The following is a 21,709-nucleotide window of genomic DNA, read 5'->3' on the forward strand; positions in this document are numbered from 1 at the left end:
CTCATTACTCAATTAATCCCATATTCCTCAGATGGATCTCTTAATTGTTGAGAGGGTTGCCCAAAAGCAGTATATAAGAGCGTACTTGAGTAAAACTTACAAGTAAACCAGATATAGAGATGGCGACTAAGGTTGCTGTTTCCATTATTATATAATTTCAAAGATCACAATGGGTCTATATTAAGATTGTTTATTTACAGCGGAATGATATACAAAGTCAACAGATCTCACTGAATACAAAATAAGATTTATGGCTACACAAACCGTTGAGGGTAGTTCTAGATCTGGTCCAAGACGAACTGTTGTAGGGGATTTTTTGAAACCATTGAATTCGGAATATGGTAAGGTAGCCCCTGGATGGGGAACGACTCCTTTGATGGGTGTCATAATGGCTTTGTTGCGATATTCTTATCTATTATTTTGGAGATTTATAATTCTTCCGTTTTACTGGATGGAATTTCAATGAATTAGATTCACAAGAATCACGAAGCCTCGCGTTTCAATACAAAAATTGAAACTTTTAGTTCTCAGATTTTTTAGCCCCATTCTATTTCGGTAAGTTCGACCGCGAAATTTATTTGTTTCTGTATTTCCGGAATATGAGTGTGTGACTTGTTATAATTGATCCTATTGATGGTACGAAGAAAATGGGTCTGTCATCTTGATCGAGATAGTTTTATCCGTCGGATAGTCATTCTAGTATCTGGAGCACGGAATATATGAAATGGATCTAAAATATTTGAACTATGATTCATACTTAATATTCAAACCTCGCGGCCGGACTCAAAAAAAAAATTCAAAGAAAGAGTTATATTATTTATAAATCGAAAGATTTTTTATTCTTTCAAACTCTCATTTAGTTTATGCTTATTTTGATCAAAGGACAAACCTTTCTTTTCTTTGTATTTTTATTTATTATATCTATTCTATTGATTGAATAAGTGATGATGATCCAATGGTTTCTTACTCAAAGAATCTTTGGACTTAGTTTGAAAGTTTTATTGAATCATCGCGGTTCTGGTATGAATCTGAAGTTTCAATTGATTCATAGGGTCTTAACAAGAGAATTCCTATCAAAAGAAAGAAAACAAGAATAAAGCCACATTTCATACAAAAGAACAAATCAAAGCAAAAGAAAAAATAAGTAGGTAAATAGAAGATTCAAGAGGCCTGTAACGATCAACATAAAGACGACTGCGCCGACTTGATTTTTGGCATTATAATTACAACTACAACAAAGAGCTTTCGGATTTTCACTCTTTTGTGTCTTCAGATAAAATTGAATGAAAAGATTAAAGTTTCAAACTTTCTATTCCATATCCGTTTCAGCTAATACTTGGGTGTTTTTGTTTGAGCTGTACGAGATGAAATTCTCATATACGGTTCTCAGGGGGGTCCTCTTGGTTTACCTATCTCAATAAAGTCTATGATTGGTTCGAAGAGCGCCTCGAAATTCAGGCGATTGCAGATGATATAACTAATAAATATGTTCCTCCTCATGTTAACATATTTTATTGTCTAGGAGGAATTACGCTTACTTGTTTTTTTGGTACAAGTAGCTACAGGATTTGCTATGACTTTTACTATCGTCCAACCGTTACTGAGGCTTTTGCTTCTGTTCAATACATAATGACTGAAGCTAACTTTGGTTAGTTAATCCGATCAGTTCATCGATGGTCGGCAAGTATGATGGTCTTAATGATGATCCTGCACGTATTTCGTGTCTATCTCACTGGTGGTTTTAAAAAACCTCGCGAATTAACTTGGGTTACAGGCGTGGTTCTGGGTGTGTTGACCGCATCTTTTGGCGTAACAGGTTATTCCTTACCTCGGGACCAAATTGGTTATTGGGCAGTCAAAATCGTAACAGGCGTTCCGGAAGCTATTCCGGTAATAGGATCGCCTTTGGTAGAGTTATTACGTGGAAGTGCTAGTGTGGGACAATCCACTTTGACCCGTTTTATAGTTTACACTTTTGTATTACCCCTTCTTACTGCTGTATTTATGTTAATGCATTTCCTAATGATACGTAAGCAAGGCATTTCTGGTCCTTTATAGAGAATATAGACCATAGCTATATTGTAACCAATAATTTATCTTATTACTTGGGGGAGGAACAATAGTATTTCATTGCTACAAATATGGATTATTGAAAAAAAAAATAAGACATGTATTTGGATATTTCCTTTCAACTACAACAATATTCTAGTATTTATTTGACATGAATAGTTGAAGGAATTCCCCGAAGGAGAAAATGGATTATGGGAGTGTGTGACTTGAACTATTGATTGGGCCGTGCAGAAATATGCCTTTATCTGCTACATTGGAATTCACAACCAAATGTGTCTTTGTTTCCAACCACCGTGTAAAGCCCCATACAAAGGATAGGCTGGTTCGCTTGAAGAGAATCTTTTCTATGATCAGACCTGACGATGTTGTGTATAAATAGGGCTCCGTAAGATCCAGTAGAATAAGTGATTTGGCATAATCAAAATTAGATTTTAGTTATTTTTTTACTTTCTTATCTTAATAGTATGAAAATGCATTCATTTCTTCTGCATCGACCCGATTTAATTATACTATCAGGTGAAACAAGGGATCTAAAAGAAGAGCAAAAGGCTGAACTATATTAGTAACAAGTAAATCCTTTGTATGTAAAAATCTCGATATATTTTTGGGATAAGGTGAATCATAAGGCCTAAGACGACCCATAAAGCACTTGATCACGATCAATTTTGTACGCCTACTTGGGTATTGAGCATTTACCTGTAAAATAAGAAATTCCTTGGAATGTATAATTGCAACTCCGTAAAATGGAATCAGGTAACTTTTTCTTACATATGGAACCATTCATATATGTGGGGATAACATATAGATTTATTTTAAACATATAGAATATAGATTTATTTTATAGGTATCCGTTTGTATCCATTTGATTCGATTGACTTTGCTTGAGCCGGATGATGAAAATTATCATGTCCGGTTCCTTTGGGATGGATCTAGAAAATTCACCTATCCTAATAACAAAAACCTGACTTGAACGATCCTGTATTAAGAGCTAAATTAGCTAAGGTATGGGTCATAATTATTATAGGAACCCGCATGGCCCAATGATCTTTTATATATTTTTCCAGTAGTAATTCTCGGTACTATTGCTTGTAACGTGGGCTTAGCGGTTCTAGAACCTTCAATGATTGGTGAACCCGCGGATCCATTTGCAACTCCTTTGGAAATATTACCTGAATGGTATTTCTTTCCTGTATTTCAAATACTTCGTACAGTACCTAACAAGTTATTGGGTGTTCTTTTAATGGTTTCAGTACCCGCGGGATTATTAACAGTACCGTTTTTGGAAAATGTTAATAAATTCCAAAATCCATTTCGTCGTCCAGTAGCGACAACCGTTTTTTTGATTGGTACTGCAGTAGCCCTTTGGTTGGGTATTGGAGCAACATTACCGATTGATAAATCCTAACTTTGGGTCTTTTTAAATTGAATCAATTAAAAAAAAAATATCATGATGTGCGTATCTAGGGAGTAGTCACTTCAAAGGCAAAGTGAATTCTCCCTAGATACATTTATTCAATTCTGGTCCGAATCTATGGATTGTGCTGAAGGTTCAAAATCCATTGGATTAAAAATTTTGATAAATCAATTTCGAAATGCTTTTTCTACTTCTTTTCTAGAATGCCCAATATTTGTTTTACATCTTCTATGCGAAAGTGTTCAATTTTCATAAGGTCTTCTCGACTGTTATTCAAAAGGTCCAATAATGTATGTATATTGGACTTTTTGAGACAATTATAGATCCTGGGAGGCAATTCTGATTGGTCAATAAAAATATATTTCAATGCTATTTCTTTTTTCTTTTTTGTTAGTTTAACTAATCTATCATGAAACGGAAAAAAAGGTAAAGTAACATCGTGTTGATTGTTTTCTAAATGTAAGTTTTCTTCTTCCGTATGTAGAAAAGGAATAAATAAATCAATCAAATTACGAGAAGCTTCATGAAGTGCTTCTTTCGGAGTTAAACTTCCATTTGTCCATATTTCTAGAAAAAGTATCTCCTGTTTTTCATTATCATTCCCATAACAATGAATACTATGATTCGCATTTCGAACAGGCATGAATACAGCATCTATAGGATAACTTCCGTCGTGAAAGTTCTTTGGCGTTTTTATACCGTATCCTCTATTTCTCTCGATTTGTAATCCAATACACAAATCAATTGGTTCGGTTAGGCTGGCTACATGCTGTGTATTATCAACGATTTCCACAGAAGGTGGTAAGATGATGTCTTGAGCAGTTACATATCCGGGACCCTTGGCACAAATAAAGGCGTTACGAGTTCCATACAAATTCCCTCTCAATACAATTTCTTTCAAATTCATTAAAATTTCATGGACTGATTCTTGAATACCTACTATGGTAGAATATTCGTGGGGTATTTTCTCAGATTTTGCGTGTAATGCATGTTCCTTCTAGTTCTCAAGCAAAGCTCTTCGCATCATAATGCCTATTGTGTCGGCTTGGCCTTTCATAAGTGGAGACAGAATAAAAGCGTCCATAATAAAGGCGCTTACTATCTGTTCTTGATTCAACACGCTTCCACTGTCGTGTCCGAGTCGAGAAGTAGAGACTTTTACTTTCTCTCGAACCATAGTAATATTATTTTATTTGATCAGATCATTGAATCATTTATTTCTCTTGAAATCTCTTTAGTGTTTATTTCTACACGTCTTTTTTAGAAGGTCTACAGCCATTATGTGGCATAGGGTTACATCGTACGAAACTTAATAGTACCACTTCTACAAAGATAGCTCAATGCTGCATCTCTTCGAGACCAGGACCTTTATCATAACTTCCTCGTTGCATACCTTCCGTCTCTACTGCTCCGAATAGCATTTCCCGCTGCGGTTTGAGCAGCAAAAGCCTTCTTGTACCCTTGAATCCACAAGTCAGGAACAAAAGTAACAATACTGTTTATAATGCTACGGCAACAGGTATAGTAAGCAAAATCATACGAAAAGAAAAAGGGGTGCAGAAATAACCATAACGGATGCCTTGGATGGACATCAAGTGGTTGATATTATCCCCCCAGGACCAGAACTTCTTGTTTCAGAGGGTGAATCTATCAAACTCGATCAACCATTAACAATTAATCCTAATGTGGGTGGATTTGGTCAGGGGGATGCAGAAATAGTACTTCAAGACCCACTACGCGTCCAAGGTCTTTTGTTCTTCTATCTATTGTTTTTTGCACAAATCTTTTGGTTCTTAAAAGAAACAGTTTGAGAAGGTTCAAGTGTCGAAATGAATTTCTAGATCTGTGGATTTATCAACATCAAATTTGTAAAAAGAACAAATTATTCCTGGCAATTAGGTTAGGTATAATGAAAAAAGGGATGAAAAGTCTTTTGCTTGTTTCTATTCTTTCTCTAGGATTGCTTTTACATTCAAAATTCAAAACAAAATATGTATATTGTGAAGAAGACTATTTGTCTTTACCTCTTTTTTCTTTTTTTCAATCTAAATTGGACTAAATTGGGGGGTGTAATTATATTCCTATTGTCAGTGTCAGATTTAAATGTTACAGAATAGGTTTTGTTTTCTAAATTCAATTTGAGTAGATACTAAACATAAGATAAGTAAGTGGAGAATAGAAAGGAAGGATAAATTAAATGAGGAACAAATAATTACAGGGTATTCTTCGTCTTTCTAGCCTTCGACACAAGAAAAAGGTGTGTAAAATTCCTTTTCTTGTGTCGAAATAATAACAATTCAGGACCCGTTCGTCAAAGATTTCTATTCTTAGTTTCGATTTTTCCAGATTTTTCAGAACCCTTTATTTTTCGATTTACTTATAATAGAATAAGTAATAAGGATAATATAATAAGTATAAAATAAGTCGAAATAAGTATAATATACTAAGTAATGGACAACCAAAAAAGAGAAGAATCCTTACCGATTTTTTGATAAAATAGAATCAAGGCGATAAACTTATAAAATAATTTCAAACTTTGATGAAATACTAAAATAAATCGAGTAAGGTTAGACTAGTCTAGAAAAGGTTTGAATCTGGTCGACAGAAAAAAAGAAATATTAAATATATATGTATTGTCATCCAATTGGTGATTCCTTTTTCTTCTAACCTTGAAAGTATCGATAGATACTATCGAAGAGGATGCTATGAATCAATTAATTGAAATTGAGTTCATTTTTCAAAAATCATCGGAAAAAGTGATCCATTTGTTGTCATTTATACGACCAAAATATTATGATCATGATCATTAAGAATTCAACAGGACCCTTCCTCGCGAATCAGACAAAGAAAGGGAGGCGGGCCCGTTGAGTTCTTACTTTCATGCCTATAACTTAGTTCGTCCCATTATCCATTATTCCATATTACAGGGACGAACCCAATCCAGAATATGAACCATAAAAGAAAATACCTATTAAACCGATCACAGGAATACCAGTTACCGTACCTATTATCCAAGAGAATCCTTCCAGTAGTATCGGCCATTTATCGCTTCCTCCGCATTTCATCAAGTGGTCATGCTAAGACATAAACAGTCATAGATAATTATGAGATACAATCCTTCCGAATGGGATAAAGAAATTCCTACTATTATTTAGTATTCTACTACTCTTTTTCTTAATTGAAGAAATAATTGGAAAATAAAACAGCAAGTACAAAATGAGTAATAACCCCAGTAGAGACTGGTACGATTCAATTCAACATTTTGTTCGTTCGGGTTTGATTGTGTCATAGCTCTATAATTAATTCGAATTAGGTTTATCGTTGGATGAACTGCATTGCTGATATTGACCCCAAAAAGAAACGGTAGGTACAGCTAGTCCGTGAACAGCCAACCATCGCACTGTAAAAATTGGATAGGTTCGATCTATGGTCATTGGGTCCTCCTAAAAAGATCTACTAAATTCATCGAGTTGTTCCAAAGAATCAAAACGGCCAGTTATTAATGGAATTCCTTGTCGGCTCTCTGTAAAATACTCGTTTGGACGAGGCTTCAAACACATCATAAGCTAAACCTGTGCTGACGAATAACCAACCCGCGATGAATAGGGAAGGTATAGTAATACTATGAATGACCCAGTATCGAATACTGGTAATAATATCAGCAAAGAACGTTCTCCTGTGCTTCCAGACATGCCGGCTCCACATATTCTTGTGGGGATCGATTCCGTAAAAGATGGGATCAGTAAATGGGAATTCACCGAAACTAAATCTTTGTGAGATCGTCAATATTGTACCAAAGGTATTTTTAGAGTATACCGAATCAGTATAGCTATCCTTCTTCTGCAACACCAATTTCAAACAGTATATCGACGTGAAGTGCTAGATAATTTCTTTCTTCTTCTTGCTTGTCGATGTATAACCAGGTATCATGCAATAGAAAATTCCTCAAATTCCTGGAGGTATTGGCTTGGGCCTAGAAACGGAAGATCAGGTAACCGTGAATCCAACGAGTTGGTTTATAATAATTCATGAAATTATCATATTTCCGCAAGTCAATTAGATGCGAAATATAAAATTGACTTTTTTCGTAGTTGCACAAGAGGTTTGTTTTTTGTTGGAAGCCCTCTTTTTTTTATTTTTATTTTAAGGAATTGCTTAGTCGTCTAGTAACAAGTAAGAGTAGTCGTTAGATATAGATAAAAAAAAAAACAAGGAATAAAAAAATTCTACTAATCAATATTTGTGAGGCGGCCTTTCTTGTATTCTTGTATTAGATCAAAGGTTTTTCTTGACCTAACTACAAAGATGATGAATCGATTTCTTTTCTTTTCTACTCTTGTCCTGCCGCTCTATTTTTGTGATACCATTTATAATGATTGATGAAGCAAAAATTTCAATTGAACTTATTATTTCAATTGGTATTTTTGCTTATCCTCTCGTTTAAAATTGAAACTTAGGTAAGTGCTTTATAAACATATGTATAAAAGAATATTTCATTTAGCTCCTTCATGCCTACTATAACTAGTTATTTCGGTTTTTACTAGCGGCTTTAACTATAACCTCAGCTTTATTTATTGGTCTGAGTAAGATACGACTTATTTGAAAATTAATTCAATGAACGAACAATTCATAAAACAAAGCTTTCTGCCCTATTCCATATATTCTATAGCTCCTTACCGTGTTAATTATCAATTATTAGGTATTGATATTCATGGGCAATAGAAATTAATATTTAGGGATAGATATTACCTTTCTTTTCTCCTTTCAAATAAATTGAAATGATTGAAGTTTTCTATTTGGAATCGTCTTAGGTCTAATTCCTATTACTTTGGCTGGATTATTCGTAACCGCATATTTACAATACAGACGTGGTGATCAGTTGGACCTTTGATTAATTAACATACCCTTTTTTGACTGACCCTTTAATTCTTAAATTTTTAATTTCAATTTATTTAATAATTTGAATTTAATAATTTAATCCAAGGAGGTCAAATTCAATTGCTGTTCAATTTTTTTTCAGTTCGGTGTAATTTTCGACCTAACAAGAGCGGAATCGCGCTCTGTAGGATTGAACCTACGACATTGGGTTTTGGAGACCCACGTTCTACCGAACTGAACTAAGAGCGCTTTCTTAATAAATAAGACTGTAAAAGAGGATTCTTTTATTTTATAACCCCAATACATCGCACAACTATACTATCATATATCATATATAATATGAGAAAACGATAGATTATGTATGCTAATTTTAATCAATCTAAAACGACTCCTCGTTACTGCTCAAAGGAAGTAATAGGTAGGGATGACAGGATTTGAACCCGTGACATTTTGTACCCAAAACAAACGCGCTACCAAGCTGCGCCATCCCTTTCAATTGGCCTACAATGTCATTGTAGAGAATCCTGTCTTGTTTTCCACCCTTATTTCATCTATTGATATACAAACGGATCTTTCCATTTCCTCTTTTGGTCTCATATCATATAACAACCATATAATGAATAATAAATGAATATTTTAGCGGGAATTCTCAGGCGGAAAGGGACCTATTTTGTTTTGCTGTTTTAAGAAAGGAAAATCTTATCTATCGAATCATTGTACATTTAAATTTGAATTTTGAATTAGGAATTCCGGGTACAAATAGACAAATCCAAGTGGTCTTTAACCACACATACATGCGATTATATATATTACCATAATGTAATACGATAAAGAAGGAGGATTTTAAATGCGAGATCTAAAACATATCTTTCCGTAGCACCGGTACTAAGTACTCTCTGGTTCGGTTCTTTAGCGGGTTTATTGATAGAGATCAATCGTTTCTTCCCGGATGCGTTAACATTCCTTTTTTTAATTCGAGTTATTGTCGCGGGACAGGGCGAAAAAGATTAGATCGAGATACAATCAAATATCTGTGACTACTCTCTCCCCCCCTTTTTTGTTTTTTAGAATTAGATAAGAATAGATAAAATAAATAAGGAAGGTAGAACGAAAAAGTGGATTCAACCTCACCGAAACTCGGTTCAAGCTCCAATTAAATTACTAGTAGAGCGAAAAGAAATGTGGCTGGAACAACAGTATCCTACAAGATACTTAAAGAAAATACCGTACGGTGGTTTGATTCTAAATAGAGTTCGAAATCGTTGTATTACTTATTCTTATTATTTACTATAAATCTATATTGATTTACTATATTGATTGCAACAAAATCTTTCAAGATTTGGTTTTGAGTTAACTTTTATTTCTTTTTTTTCATTCCTTTCTTCTTCGCTTTTGATCGGAAAATAGAAAAGTTGGGTGAATTAAAAACTCAAGGAGGTTCATGGCCAAGAGTAAAGATGTCCGAGTAACGATTATTTTGGAATGTACCAGTTGTGTTCGAAACGGCGTTAATAAGGAATCAACAGGTATTTCCAGGTATATTACTCAAAAAATCGACACAATACATGATCGATTGGAATTGAAGAAATTCTGTCCTTATTGTTACAAACATACAATTCACGGGAGATAAAGAAATAAATCGAATCAAGTGCTCGTATGTCACCACTTCCGAGAATATGAAAATATGACATTAGGTATATAATATATTAAATATATTAGTTATATAACGCATATTTTCTTTCTATATTATATATATTTATTTAAATATTATTAATATATTTTAATTTATATATATTTAAATTATATATTGAAATGATAAATAATAATAAAATAAACAATACAATAATAAAATAAACAAACCAAATCCTATTTATTATATTAATTCTATAATTTGAATTTTCAAAATAGGATTTTAGAAATAGAGATAGGGATAGGATTCTTTTAGAAATATTAGAAATAAGAATAAAGAAATCATGGATAAATCAAGCGACTCTTTCTTAAATCCAAGCGATCTTTTCGTAGGCGTTTGCCCCGATCCAATCAGGGATCGAATTGATTATAGAAACATGAGTTTAATTAGTCGATTTATTAGTGAACAAGGAAAAATATTATCTAGGCGAGTAAATAGATTGACCTTAAAACAACGATTAATTACTATTGCTATAAAACAAGCTCGTATTTTATCTTCGTTACCCTTTCTTAATAATGAAAACAGTTTGAAAGAAGGTCGACCACTAGAACTACTGCTCTTAGAACCAGAAATAAATAAACACCCTTCAAAGAATCGAATCCGGTTGGGAAGAAAAAAAAATTTTTTTATTGAGCGTCTTCGCTCATCTTGTTTTGATGACCTTATCAGAATCAGAATTTTTATCATATTAATTTCTACTCTACCTTCCCGAGTTCATTCTCGAGGAACCCCATTTCATTTAAAGCATTTCGTTGGATTCCTTCGATCTCCTTATTTTCTAATCTCGTTGGAAATCATATAAAGACAATTCCTATTTGAGATAGCTATTTGTGCAAGTATTTTACGATTCAGAAGCAACTGTTTCTTGTACAGATTGTGTATTAATCGACTATAACTATAGGATACCCCACCCCGAATTACTGCATTTATTCAGTGATCCACAAACGACGAAAATCCTTTTTTCTATCTCTATCGATGAGCCGAAACCAAAGCTCTTATTCTTTGTTGAGTAATAGTTCGAGTAAGTCTTGAATGAGCCCCCGAGCTTGATGCAAATAAACTAATTTTTTCGACGTCTACGAGCTATATATCCCCGTTTAATTCTGGTCATTGAATAAAAGAAATTTTGATGAATAACTAATTCTTTCTTTCAGTTATTCTTTTCTAGTCTATTAATAACAAAACGGATTCTTCAATGTATAAAATAAAAATTCCAATGGCTTTTGCTACTCTAACCGTCCCGACCACGATTTTTCCTTTTTAGGCATTTCATTTCGCCTTGAAATAAGAAATTGTATTGATACTAGGTATCAAAAAAGCATATTAACTAAAATAAAGGAGTAAATAGAAATGGATAAATAAATAGTGGGTTCCATCGTTTCTATGGTTACTTCTTAAACGGTGAGGTCCTCTCTATACGGAGCTCATTCCTTCATTTAATTGGTAACTTGTACAGTTCACACTCTTCAGCTCTACTCATAAATTTTCCAGTAATAGATCTTTCACAACGAGATCTATCTTATACAGTAACGGTATGTAAGGATGAGGATTAATTGGGCAGCTGACCCTGTTAGTCCGTTCTTTGCAAGAGTCGAACATAATCTTTTGCTTTTAAATAGGATTTTCCCCGCTTAATGGATAAGCATTTGCTACCAATGGAATTTTTCTCATCTTAAATTCTAAGATTGGATTTGCGCCAATGGAAACCATAAATTTCATACACAATAGAAGGATATGGTAGATCTAGCTTTTTAGATAGTGAACGGACGAACCCCATTCTATTCACTGGTACGGATCGTTGATACTGAAAAGTTGTTTCTTTTCTCAGCCATGATCTGAACAAGTCCTTTACACCCTAGTACATGTTCCTCGGCGCTGAGGACATCCCCCAAACAGGGTTTCGTGACATTTCTAATTGGCTGTCTTGCATTTCTAATAAGTTGTTTAATAGTTGGCATACTGAATTATATACATAATAGACTGGTTTAGATCGATCCTAACCAGATGATTCTGAATTACTTCTTTTCTATTTAATAGATTAATAAAATATTAACCCTTAGGCTTTAGGCAAGTTAAGAAGGAAAGGAAGAAGAGGTTAAATCAATCTTAATTAAATTGTGGATTGGTGTTAAATCGTTGCTATTGCTATTTGTTATTTAACTTATTTAACCGCTACAAGATCCACAATTCCATGAGCTTGGGCTTCTGTTGCTGACATAAAACATCTCTTTCCATGTCTTCGGATACAACCCATAGGGCTTGCCCGTTCTTTGTACATAAACCCTTGTGAGGCTTTCCGAAGTTTCAGTAGTTCTTCCGCTTCCAGGATAAATTCTCCTGTTTGTGCCTCATAAAAGAACTAGCAGGTTGATGGATCATTACCTGATGATATAACATAATAAAGGTTCTTCTAACTCACATAATGAGGCGAGAAGAATAGCTAAAAATAGCTAAAGAATAATAAGAAAAAAGATAGAATTGAACAACCGTACAGGCATTTTTGTGCATTGCATACGGCTTTACAATGGAATTCTCTTTTTCTTTCATCGAAAAAAGAAAAGAGAAAATAGAGAGCGTCTATTAGACCAGATCACTAAATAATCCAATTACCACCTTCTTTTTTTCGGAAAAGTTCAAAAATACTATGATGGCTCCGTTGCTTTATATATTTATTTCGTCTGTGATTCAGCAATCCCAAAGTTTCTTTTTTTCAAAAAGAAAGAAAAAATAGTCTTTTTTTCGTACTCTTTTATTTTATAAATATTGTTATAAATATTGTTAATAGCCTCTGGTGTGAAAAGAAAAAAGTTTGTGACGCTGAGATGGGCCCAAGCTAAGATAAAATTGAAATGCCCTTTCTCTCATACTACTCTTTCGATACATAATCTAATGTTTGAAAAAAAATCAAAAAAAAATATCATATCGAATTCGAAGTGCCATGCTATTATTACTTACTAATTCATATTTCATATGGCGAAGGCATAGTCTTCTTTTCTTTCCATCAAATAAAAAAACTCATTGGCGCCGAGCGAGGGAATGCTAGACGTTTGGTAATTTCTCCTCCGGCCGGGAAAAGATCCCATTGAAGCAGCCAATCCCATGCATATTGTATACATCTGGTTGCTAAATTGCATAGTATCATAAATAGCTACTCCGGGTATTACCCATCCCAGGGAGGTTTATAAACAAATACAGATCTTTGGTATCATTCTCTATACTGAGATACCATAAGACCAATAAGTTGATTCGAGATCTCGCTATCAACCTCTTGGCCTAAAAAGTAATCTTTCTCGATAAAGTCGGTTGATTAGGATAAAATTGTATCCTTAGTAGCCGTACAGGCACGATGCATACGGTTCAACAAAAATTGCGAAAAAAATCAATATGTAGATTCCAGCCATCCTTCGTTTTTCTAGTGTGCCTTTTCTAACTTCTAATTTCTAACGAAGGGCTTTTCTTACATTTTAAATAAAATGAAATTAAAGAAAGATAAGTTTTGGCCCGTTTTCCTATAATCTATAATATAGAAAATTCGCTAAACTTATCGCACAAACTTTTCATTGATCTATTTTTTTCATTGGATTCAATCAAATCACGATGTCATTTTCTTGTTCCTGAATGGGTTTCATCAATTTTTATTCAATTTTTAGGTTTATGCTCTACTCCGTAAAGATCCGCCCGATTTTGATTTGCGCATATAGGACAAATGACCCAATACCATCTTTTGCTATGATTTCATTTCCTTTTTATTTTAATTCCTTTTTCTTTCATGTTTTCCGCAAATATTCAACGTATTTCTCATATTATTCGATTGATTAATAGTTTGAAATCGTTCTTATTTCTATTCGAATTTGTAAATAAAAGATTTATGATTATGATATAGGTGGTAATCATAAATGTATTACCAATTGGGTTTTTCTAAACGGAGCCTGGATGCTTCATTTTCGGTCCAACCAAGAACCATAAATCATTCTAATTGAAAATAATCTGGATACCCCCAAAAAATGAAATGGATCTCTAATTGCACTTCATTACACTTCACGCTACAAATTTGATAATTCAATCAATCTTTTTGGGCGAAACAGAGGATATCTCGATCGGGCGAGAGAACAGGGGAATCCCATATGACCCAATATATTTGACAAGTCGCACTATACGTCAACCCAAACTGCATCTTCCTCTCGGATTTCGAAAAGGAACTTTTGGAACACCAATAGGCATTAAAGGAAAAGAATTAAATACTATATTTCACTTTGATCTGGAAGCGTAATAATGGTCTTAATAATATTGGCCTCATATTTTATACATAGATAGAATAAGGCCATAAAATATAAAATAAAGAAAGACAGAATGAATGAAGAATTCTTACCAATAGGTCCTTTGAATGATGAACAAATAGGGATACGTTCATTCATAAAAATAGGATCAACCCCATTGCGTATTGATACTTATCGGGTATAGAATAGATCTGCTTCTCTTTCTTCTGGCGAATTCTTCCCTTAATTACTAATGGAATAGAACAAATATTAATCCTTTCTCCGAAAGAATCCACCCAAAGGGAGGTATTCAATGCAATAAAGTTACATAGTGTCTATTTTCGTTGATAAAGGGTATTTCCATGGGTTTGCCTTGGTATCGTGTTCATACTGTCGTATTGAATGATCCCGGTCGCTTGCTTTCTGTTCATATAATGCATACGGCTCTGGTTGCTGGTTGGGCCGGTTCAATGGCTCTATATGAATTAGCCGTTTTGATCCTCCGATCCCGTTCTTGATCAATGTGGAGACAAGGTATGTTCGTTATACCCTTCATGACTCGTTTAGGAATAACCAATTCATGGGGCGGTTGGAGTATTACAGGGGACTATAACAAATCCGGGTATTTGGAGTTACGAAGGTGTGCCGGAGCATATTGTGTTTTCTGGCTTGTGCTTCTTGGCTATCTGGCATTGGGTATATTGGGATCTAGAAATTTTTGTGATGAGCACAGGAGAAAACCTTCTTTGGATTTGCCCAAGATTTTGGAATTCATTTATTTCTCTCAGGGTGGCTTGCTTTGGCTTTGGCGCATTTCATGTAACAGGATTGTATGGTCCTGGAATATGGGTGTCGGACCCTTATGGACTAACTGGCAAGGTCAACCTGTAAATCCGGCGTGGGGCGTGGAAGGTTTTGATCCTTTTGTTCCGGGAGAATAGCCTCTCATCATATTGCAGCAGGGACATTGGGCATATTGCGGGCTTATTCCATCTTAGTGTCCGCCCCCCCAACGTTTATACAAAGGATTACGTATGGGAAATATTGAAACCGTCCTTTCAGTAGTATAGCTGCTGTCTTTTTGCAGCTTTTTTTGTTGCCGGAACTATGTGGTATGGTTCAGCAACTACCCCATCAGATTATTTGGTCCTACTCGTTATCAATGGGATCAAGGATACTTCCAGCAAGAAATATATCGAAGGGTTAGTGCTGGGTTAGCCGAAAATCAAAGTTTATCAGAAGCTTGGTCTAAAATTCCTGAAAATTAGCTTTTATGATTACATTGGCAATAATCCGGCAAGGAGGATTATTCAGAGCAGGTTCAATGGACAACAGGGATGGAATAGCCGTTGGGTGGTTAGAGCACCCTATCTTTAGAGATAAAGACAGGCGTGAACTTTTTGTACGTCGTATGCCTACTTTTTTGAAACATTTCCGGTTGTTTTGGTAGACGGAGACGGAATTGTTAGAGCGGATGTCCCTTTAGAAGGGCAGAATCAAAGTATAGTGTCGAACAAGTAGGTGTAACTGTTGAGTTCTATGGCGGCGAACTCAATGGAGTGAGTTATAGTGATCCTGCTACTGTGAAAAATATGCTAGACGTGCTCAATTGGGTGAAATTTTTGAATTAGATCGTGCTACTTTGAAATCCGATGGTGTTTTCGTAGCAGTCCGAGGGTTGGTTTACTTTTGGGCATGCTTCGTTTGCCTTGCTTCTTCTTCGGACACATTTGGCATGGTGCTAGAACCCTGTTCAGAGATGTTTTGCCGGTATTGATCCAGATTTGGATGCTCAAGTGGAATTTGGAGCATTCCAAAAACTTGAATCAACTACAAGAAGACAAGTAGTCTGATGCAAGATTGCTTTGTTATTTTTGCTTCTTTCTATTTGTGATTTGCCATAGGCTGCTGGAAAAATCTTGATTTAAATCGCTGCCTTTTCTTTGATTCTTGTTCTTTCTTTATTCGGAGATGATTCCAAATAAACAGGTACGGAAGCTATAATTGTAAACCACGATCAATTTATGGAAGCATTGGTTTATACATTCCTCTTAGTATCTCTCTAGGATAATTTTTCGCTATCTTTTTCGAGAACCGCCTAAAATTCTAAAAAAAATGAAATGATTTTCATTATCTCAATTGAAATAGGCCTCCCAATATTGGGAGGCTCATTATCAATTAATCCCCGTGTTCCTCGAATGGATCTCTTAATTGTTGAGAGGTTTGCCCAAAGCAGTATATAAGGCGTACCCAGTAAAACTTACAAGTAAACCAGATATAGAGATGGCGACTAAGGTTGCTGTTTCCATTATTATATAATTTCAAGATCACAATGGGTCTATGATAAGATTGTTTATTTACAGCGGAATGATATACAAAGTCAACAGATCTCACTGAATACAAAATAAGATTTATGGCTACACAAACCGTTGAGGTAGTTCTAGATCTGGTCCAAGACGAACTGTTGTGAGGATTTTTGAAACCATTGAATTCGGAATATGGTAGGTAGCCCTGGATGAGAACGACTCCTTTGATGGGTGTCGCAATGGCTTTTGCGATATTCTTATCTATTATTTGGAATTTATAATTCTTCCGTTTTACTGGATGGAATTTCAATGAATTAGATTCACAAGAATCAAAGCCTCGCGTTTCAATACAAAATTGAAACTTTTAGTTCTCAGTTTTTAGCCCCATTCTATTTCGGTAGTTCGACCGCGAAATTTATTTGTTTCTGTATTTCCGGAATATGAGTGTGTGACTTGTTATAATTGATCCTATTGATAGTACAGAAAATGGGTCTGTCATCTTGATCGAGATAGTTTTATCCCGTCGGATAGTCATTCTAGTATCTGGAGCACGGAATATATGAAATGGATCACAAAGTATTTGAACTATGATTCATACTTAATATTCAAACCTCGCGGCTGGACTCAAAAAAAATTCAAAGAAAAGTTATATTATTTATAAATCGAAGATTTTTATTCTTTCAAACTCTCATTTAGTTTATGCTTATTTTGATCAAAGGACAAACCTTTTTCTTTTATTTTTATTTATTATATCTATTCTATTGATTGAATAAGTGATGATCCAATGGTTCTTACTCAAAGAATCTTTGGACTTAGTTTGAAGGTTTTATTGAATCATCGCGGTTCTGGTATGAATCTGAAGTTTCAATTGATTCATAGGGTCTTAACAAGAATTCCTATCAAAAGAAAGAAAACAGAATAAAGCCACATTTCATACAAAGAACAAATCAAAGCAAAGAAAAGAAATAAGTAGGTAAATAGAAGATTCAAGAGGCCTGTAACGATCAACATAAAGACGACTGCGCCGACTTGATTTTTGGCATTATAATTACAACTACAACAAAGAGCTTTCAGTTTTCACTCTTTTGTCTTCAGATAAAATTGAATGAAAAGATTAAAGTTTCAAACTTTCTATTCCATATCCGTTTCAGCTAATACTTGGGTGTTTTTGTTTGAGCTGTACGAGATGAAATTCTCATATACGGTTCTCGGGGGGGGGTCCTCTTGGTTTACCTATCTCAATAAAGTCTATGATTGGTTCGAAGAGCGCCTCGAAATTCAGGCGATTGCAGATGATATAACTAGTAAATATGTTCCTCCTCATGTTAACATATTTTATTGTCTAGGAGGAATTACGCTTACTTGTTTTTGGTACAAGTAGCTACAGGATTTGCTATGACTTTTACTATCGTCCAACCGTTACTGAGGCTTTTGCTTCTGTTCAATACATAATGACTGAAGCTAACTTTGGTTGGTTAATCCGATCAGTTCATCGATGGTCGGCAAGTATGATGGTCTTAATGATGATCCTGCACGTTTCGTGTCTATCTCACTGGTGGTTTAAAAACCTCGCGAATTAACTTGGGTTACAGGCGTGGTTCTGGGTGTGTTGACCGCATCTTTTGGCGTAACAGGTTATTCCTTACCTCAGGACCAAATTGGTTATTGGGCAGTCAAAATCGTAACAGGCGTTCCGGAAGCTATTCCGGTAATAGGATCGCCTTTGGTAGAGTTATTACGTGGAAGTGCTAGTGTGGGACAATCCACTTTGACCCGTTTTATAGTTTACACTTTTGTATTACCCTTCTTACTGCTGTATTTATGTTAATGCATTTCCTAATGATACGTAAGCAAGGCATTTCTGGTCCTTTAGAGAATATAGACCATAGCTATATTGTAACCAATAATTTATCTTATTACTTGGGGAGGAACAATAGTATTTCATTGCTACAAATATGGATTATTGAAAAAAAATAATGTATTTGGATATTTCCTTTCAACTACAACAATATTCTAGTATTTATTTGACATGAATAGTTGAAGGAATTCCCGAGAAGAAAATGGATTATGGGGAGTGTGTGACTTGAACTATTGATTGGGCCGTGCAGAAATATGCCTTTATCTGCTACATTGGAATTCACAACCAAATGTGTCTTTGTTTCAACCACCGTAAGCCCCATACAAAGGATAGGCTGGTTCGCTTGAAGAATCTTTTCTATGATCAGACCTGACGATGTTGTGTATAAATAGGGCTCCGTAAGATCCAGTAGAATAAGTGATTTGGCATAATCAAAATTAGATTTTAGTTTTTTTACTTTCTTATCTTAATAGTATGAAAATGCATTCATTTCTTCTGCATCGACCCGATTTAATTATACTATCAGGTGAAACAAGGGATCTAAAGAAGAGCAAAGGCTAGACTATATTAGTAACAAGTAAATCCTTTGTATGTAAAAATCTCGATATATTTTGGGATAAAGGTGAATCATAAGGCCTAAGACGACCCATAAAACTTGATCACGATCAATTTTGTACGCCTACTTGGGTATTGAGCATTTACCTGTAAAATGAAATTCCTTGGAATGTATAATTGCAACTCCGTAAAATGGAATCAGGTAACTTTTTCTTACATATGGAACCATTCATATATGTGGGATAACATATAGATTTATTTTAAACATATAGAATATAGATTTATTTTATAGGTATCCGTTTGTATCCATTTGATTCGATTGACTTTTGCTTGAGCCGGATGATGAAAAATTATCATGTCCGGTTCCTTTGAGGATGGATCTAGAAAATTCACCTATCCTAATAACAAAAAACCTGACTTGAACGATCCTGTATTAAGAGCTAAATTAGCTAAAGGTATGGGTCATAATTATTATGGGAACCCGCATGGCCCAATGATCTTTTATATATTTTCCAGTAGTAATTCTCAGTGAAGAATGTCAAGGGCCTACTTCCAAACAGATCCTCCTACATCTATATAAACGCTGGTTTATCAAGAATACGCAAGAAAAGCACTTCAATTATTGATTCATCGCCAGAGATGGCTTAGAACCAATAGTTCATTATCTAATGGATTTTCCGTTCTAATACTCCATCCGAGAGTTATCAGTATTTATCAAATCTGTTCCTATCTAACGGAAGACTATTGGATCAAATGACAAAGACATTGTTGAGAAAAGATGGCTTTTCCCGGATGAAATGAAAATTGGATTCATGTAAGAGGAAAGGTTTCCCATTACTTAGCCGGAAAGATATGTGGTCATGAAATAGGGATTAAGTGGAACGGAATTGACTGGGTGGTAGAGTTGTGAAACACCTGTTTCTTCCATATTTTGGACCTAGCTCCATGAAACAATATGCTACTGCTGAAACATGGAAAATTGAAATCTTAGATCAAAACACTATGTATGGATGGTATGAACTGCCTAAACAAGATTGAACAGCGAACAACCAGAGCTATTACTCACTACATCAAAAAATTTCCATTAATGAAAGATGTAAATCCATTGGAAAATCAAAAATACGCATGTCGGATGAAATGGTTGTTGCTATCTGCTCCAACCGAATCATTGGTTTAACTGAATAACTATAAAATAGATGACCTTTACGTCTCAGGTCGATGGATCTCTTCAACTGGAGGATCCCTATATGGATAATATATGGATAATACACATTCCAGTTGACCGAGCCTAATTCTATTCTAATTGTTTGTTCGAAGAAAAGATATCCACAGGGCGGTTCGCCCTATTCAGATATTCACGACCAAAGAAGTACTGGATTCTCTTTCGGATGGGTCCTGAAAGGAGAAGGAAAGCTGGAATGCCACCAGGCGTCTATTATTGAATTCACCCGACCCGATAGTACCCATTTTTGGAACGTCCGGTGCCAAAGTCACCGGAATGGGTAGAGTCACCAATCCCTAAAACGGACTATGTAATGTGCTTTATCCGCTGGGTTACGGGAGGCATTTACCAGAGGTTTATATTGTATCAATCTACCCTTGTGTGCGTGATTCCTGTTGAAGCATATACTCGAGGGGTAAGGAATTGCAGGGCGAACGATTTCAAAGCGGACTCCCCATTCATTAGATAGAGAAGATCCCCAAGATCTCGTGATCCGCTTTCCGAACTTATTCCAATTCAATGAGCATTCTCAATATTATGCCTTGAGAGGACTCGAACCTCCACGCTCTTTAGCTTTGAGATTTTGAGTCTCGCGTGTCTACCATTTCACCACCAAGGCATCTTGAAGGTGAATCGTATTCCATGAATGTGATATCTATCTAGTGTGATGTATGGAATATATGACAAAGGTGGAGTGTTAGAGTATTTCTATTGATCGGTCATATCATATAGGCCCGAGTCGGACATCCAATTGCTTCGATTTAGAAGTATCCGGAGGATATCTATATTAAGATTATATTAATATATATAGATTATATTAAAAGATGGACAATCAAACCTATTTATTTCTCGATTCAATAGAAGAAAAAAAAGAAAGAGGAGAATAGGGTCCCCAATAACGAGAGATATGTAAAAGAAGGCCAGTGCGCCCGATTCTAATCCTAAATGGAATGTAACGACGTAGGATCCATATGTAAACATAGTATCTATTTAGATACGCTCGAATGACCTTCTCATAATGAGAGTATATAGCCTATTCGGTCTGGTCCGGTATGGAATGAACTTATAATCATGAGATCGCTCGATCATCAGATTATGATTATAAGTTCATAACAACCCATTCCCATTTGGGCGGAACAGATCTACTAATTCTTTGATTCAGTTAGTAAAGAGGGACCTTGAACTAAGAAATAGATTCTAGAAGCTAACTAGAAGCTAAACTAAAAAGGGTATCCTGAGCAATTGCAATAATCAGGTTCATTGATATTCCTGGTATAGTAGATGCTATCACACATACAATCATACTCAATTCGATGGAATTGTTTGATCTTAAAGGGATCTTCTATAATTTCGCACGTGAGGGTTATTTCTTGGTTTCGTCCAGTCATTAATAACTTGATTATTTTAGATAATAGTAGATAGAAACAACGCTCGTAAGGAGTCCTATTAAACCAAGAAAT

General features: G+C 35.0%; 1 long non-coding RNA gene, 1 other non-coding gene and 1 pseudogene across 2 annotated transcripts; 2 read left to right on the forward strand and 1 right to left on the reverse strand.

Moving 5' to 3' along the window:
• The first annotated feature begins 124 nt into the window (after nt 1–124).
• On the forward strand, nt 125–17,166 carry LOC128288902 (uncharacterized). Its single transcript, XR_008278809.1, has 2 exons — nt 125–559; nt 17,016–17,166. It is a non-coding gene; the product is annotated as an uncharacterized LOC128288902 (long non-coding RNA).
• Nucleotides 8,539–8,611, reverse strand: TRNAW-CCA (transfer RNA tryptophan (anticodon CCA)). Its single transcript has one exon. It is a non-coding gene; the product is annotated as a tRNA-Trp (tRNA).
• LOC128288901 (photosystem II CP47 reaction center protein-like) lies at nt 14,664–16,161 on the forward strand (annotated as a pseudogene).
• Nucleotides 17,167–21,709: the final 4,543 nt, after the last annotated feature.

This window comes from Gossypium arboreum, unplaced genomic scaffold, assembly GCF_025698485.1.
Source record: "Gossypium arboreum isolate Shixiya-1 unplaced genomic scaffold, ASM2569848v2 Contig00321, whole genome shotgun sequence".
Lineage (NCBI taxonomy): Eukaryota > Viridiplantae > Streptophyta > Magnoliopsida > Malvales > Malvaceae > Gossypium > Gossypium arboreum.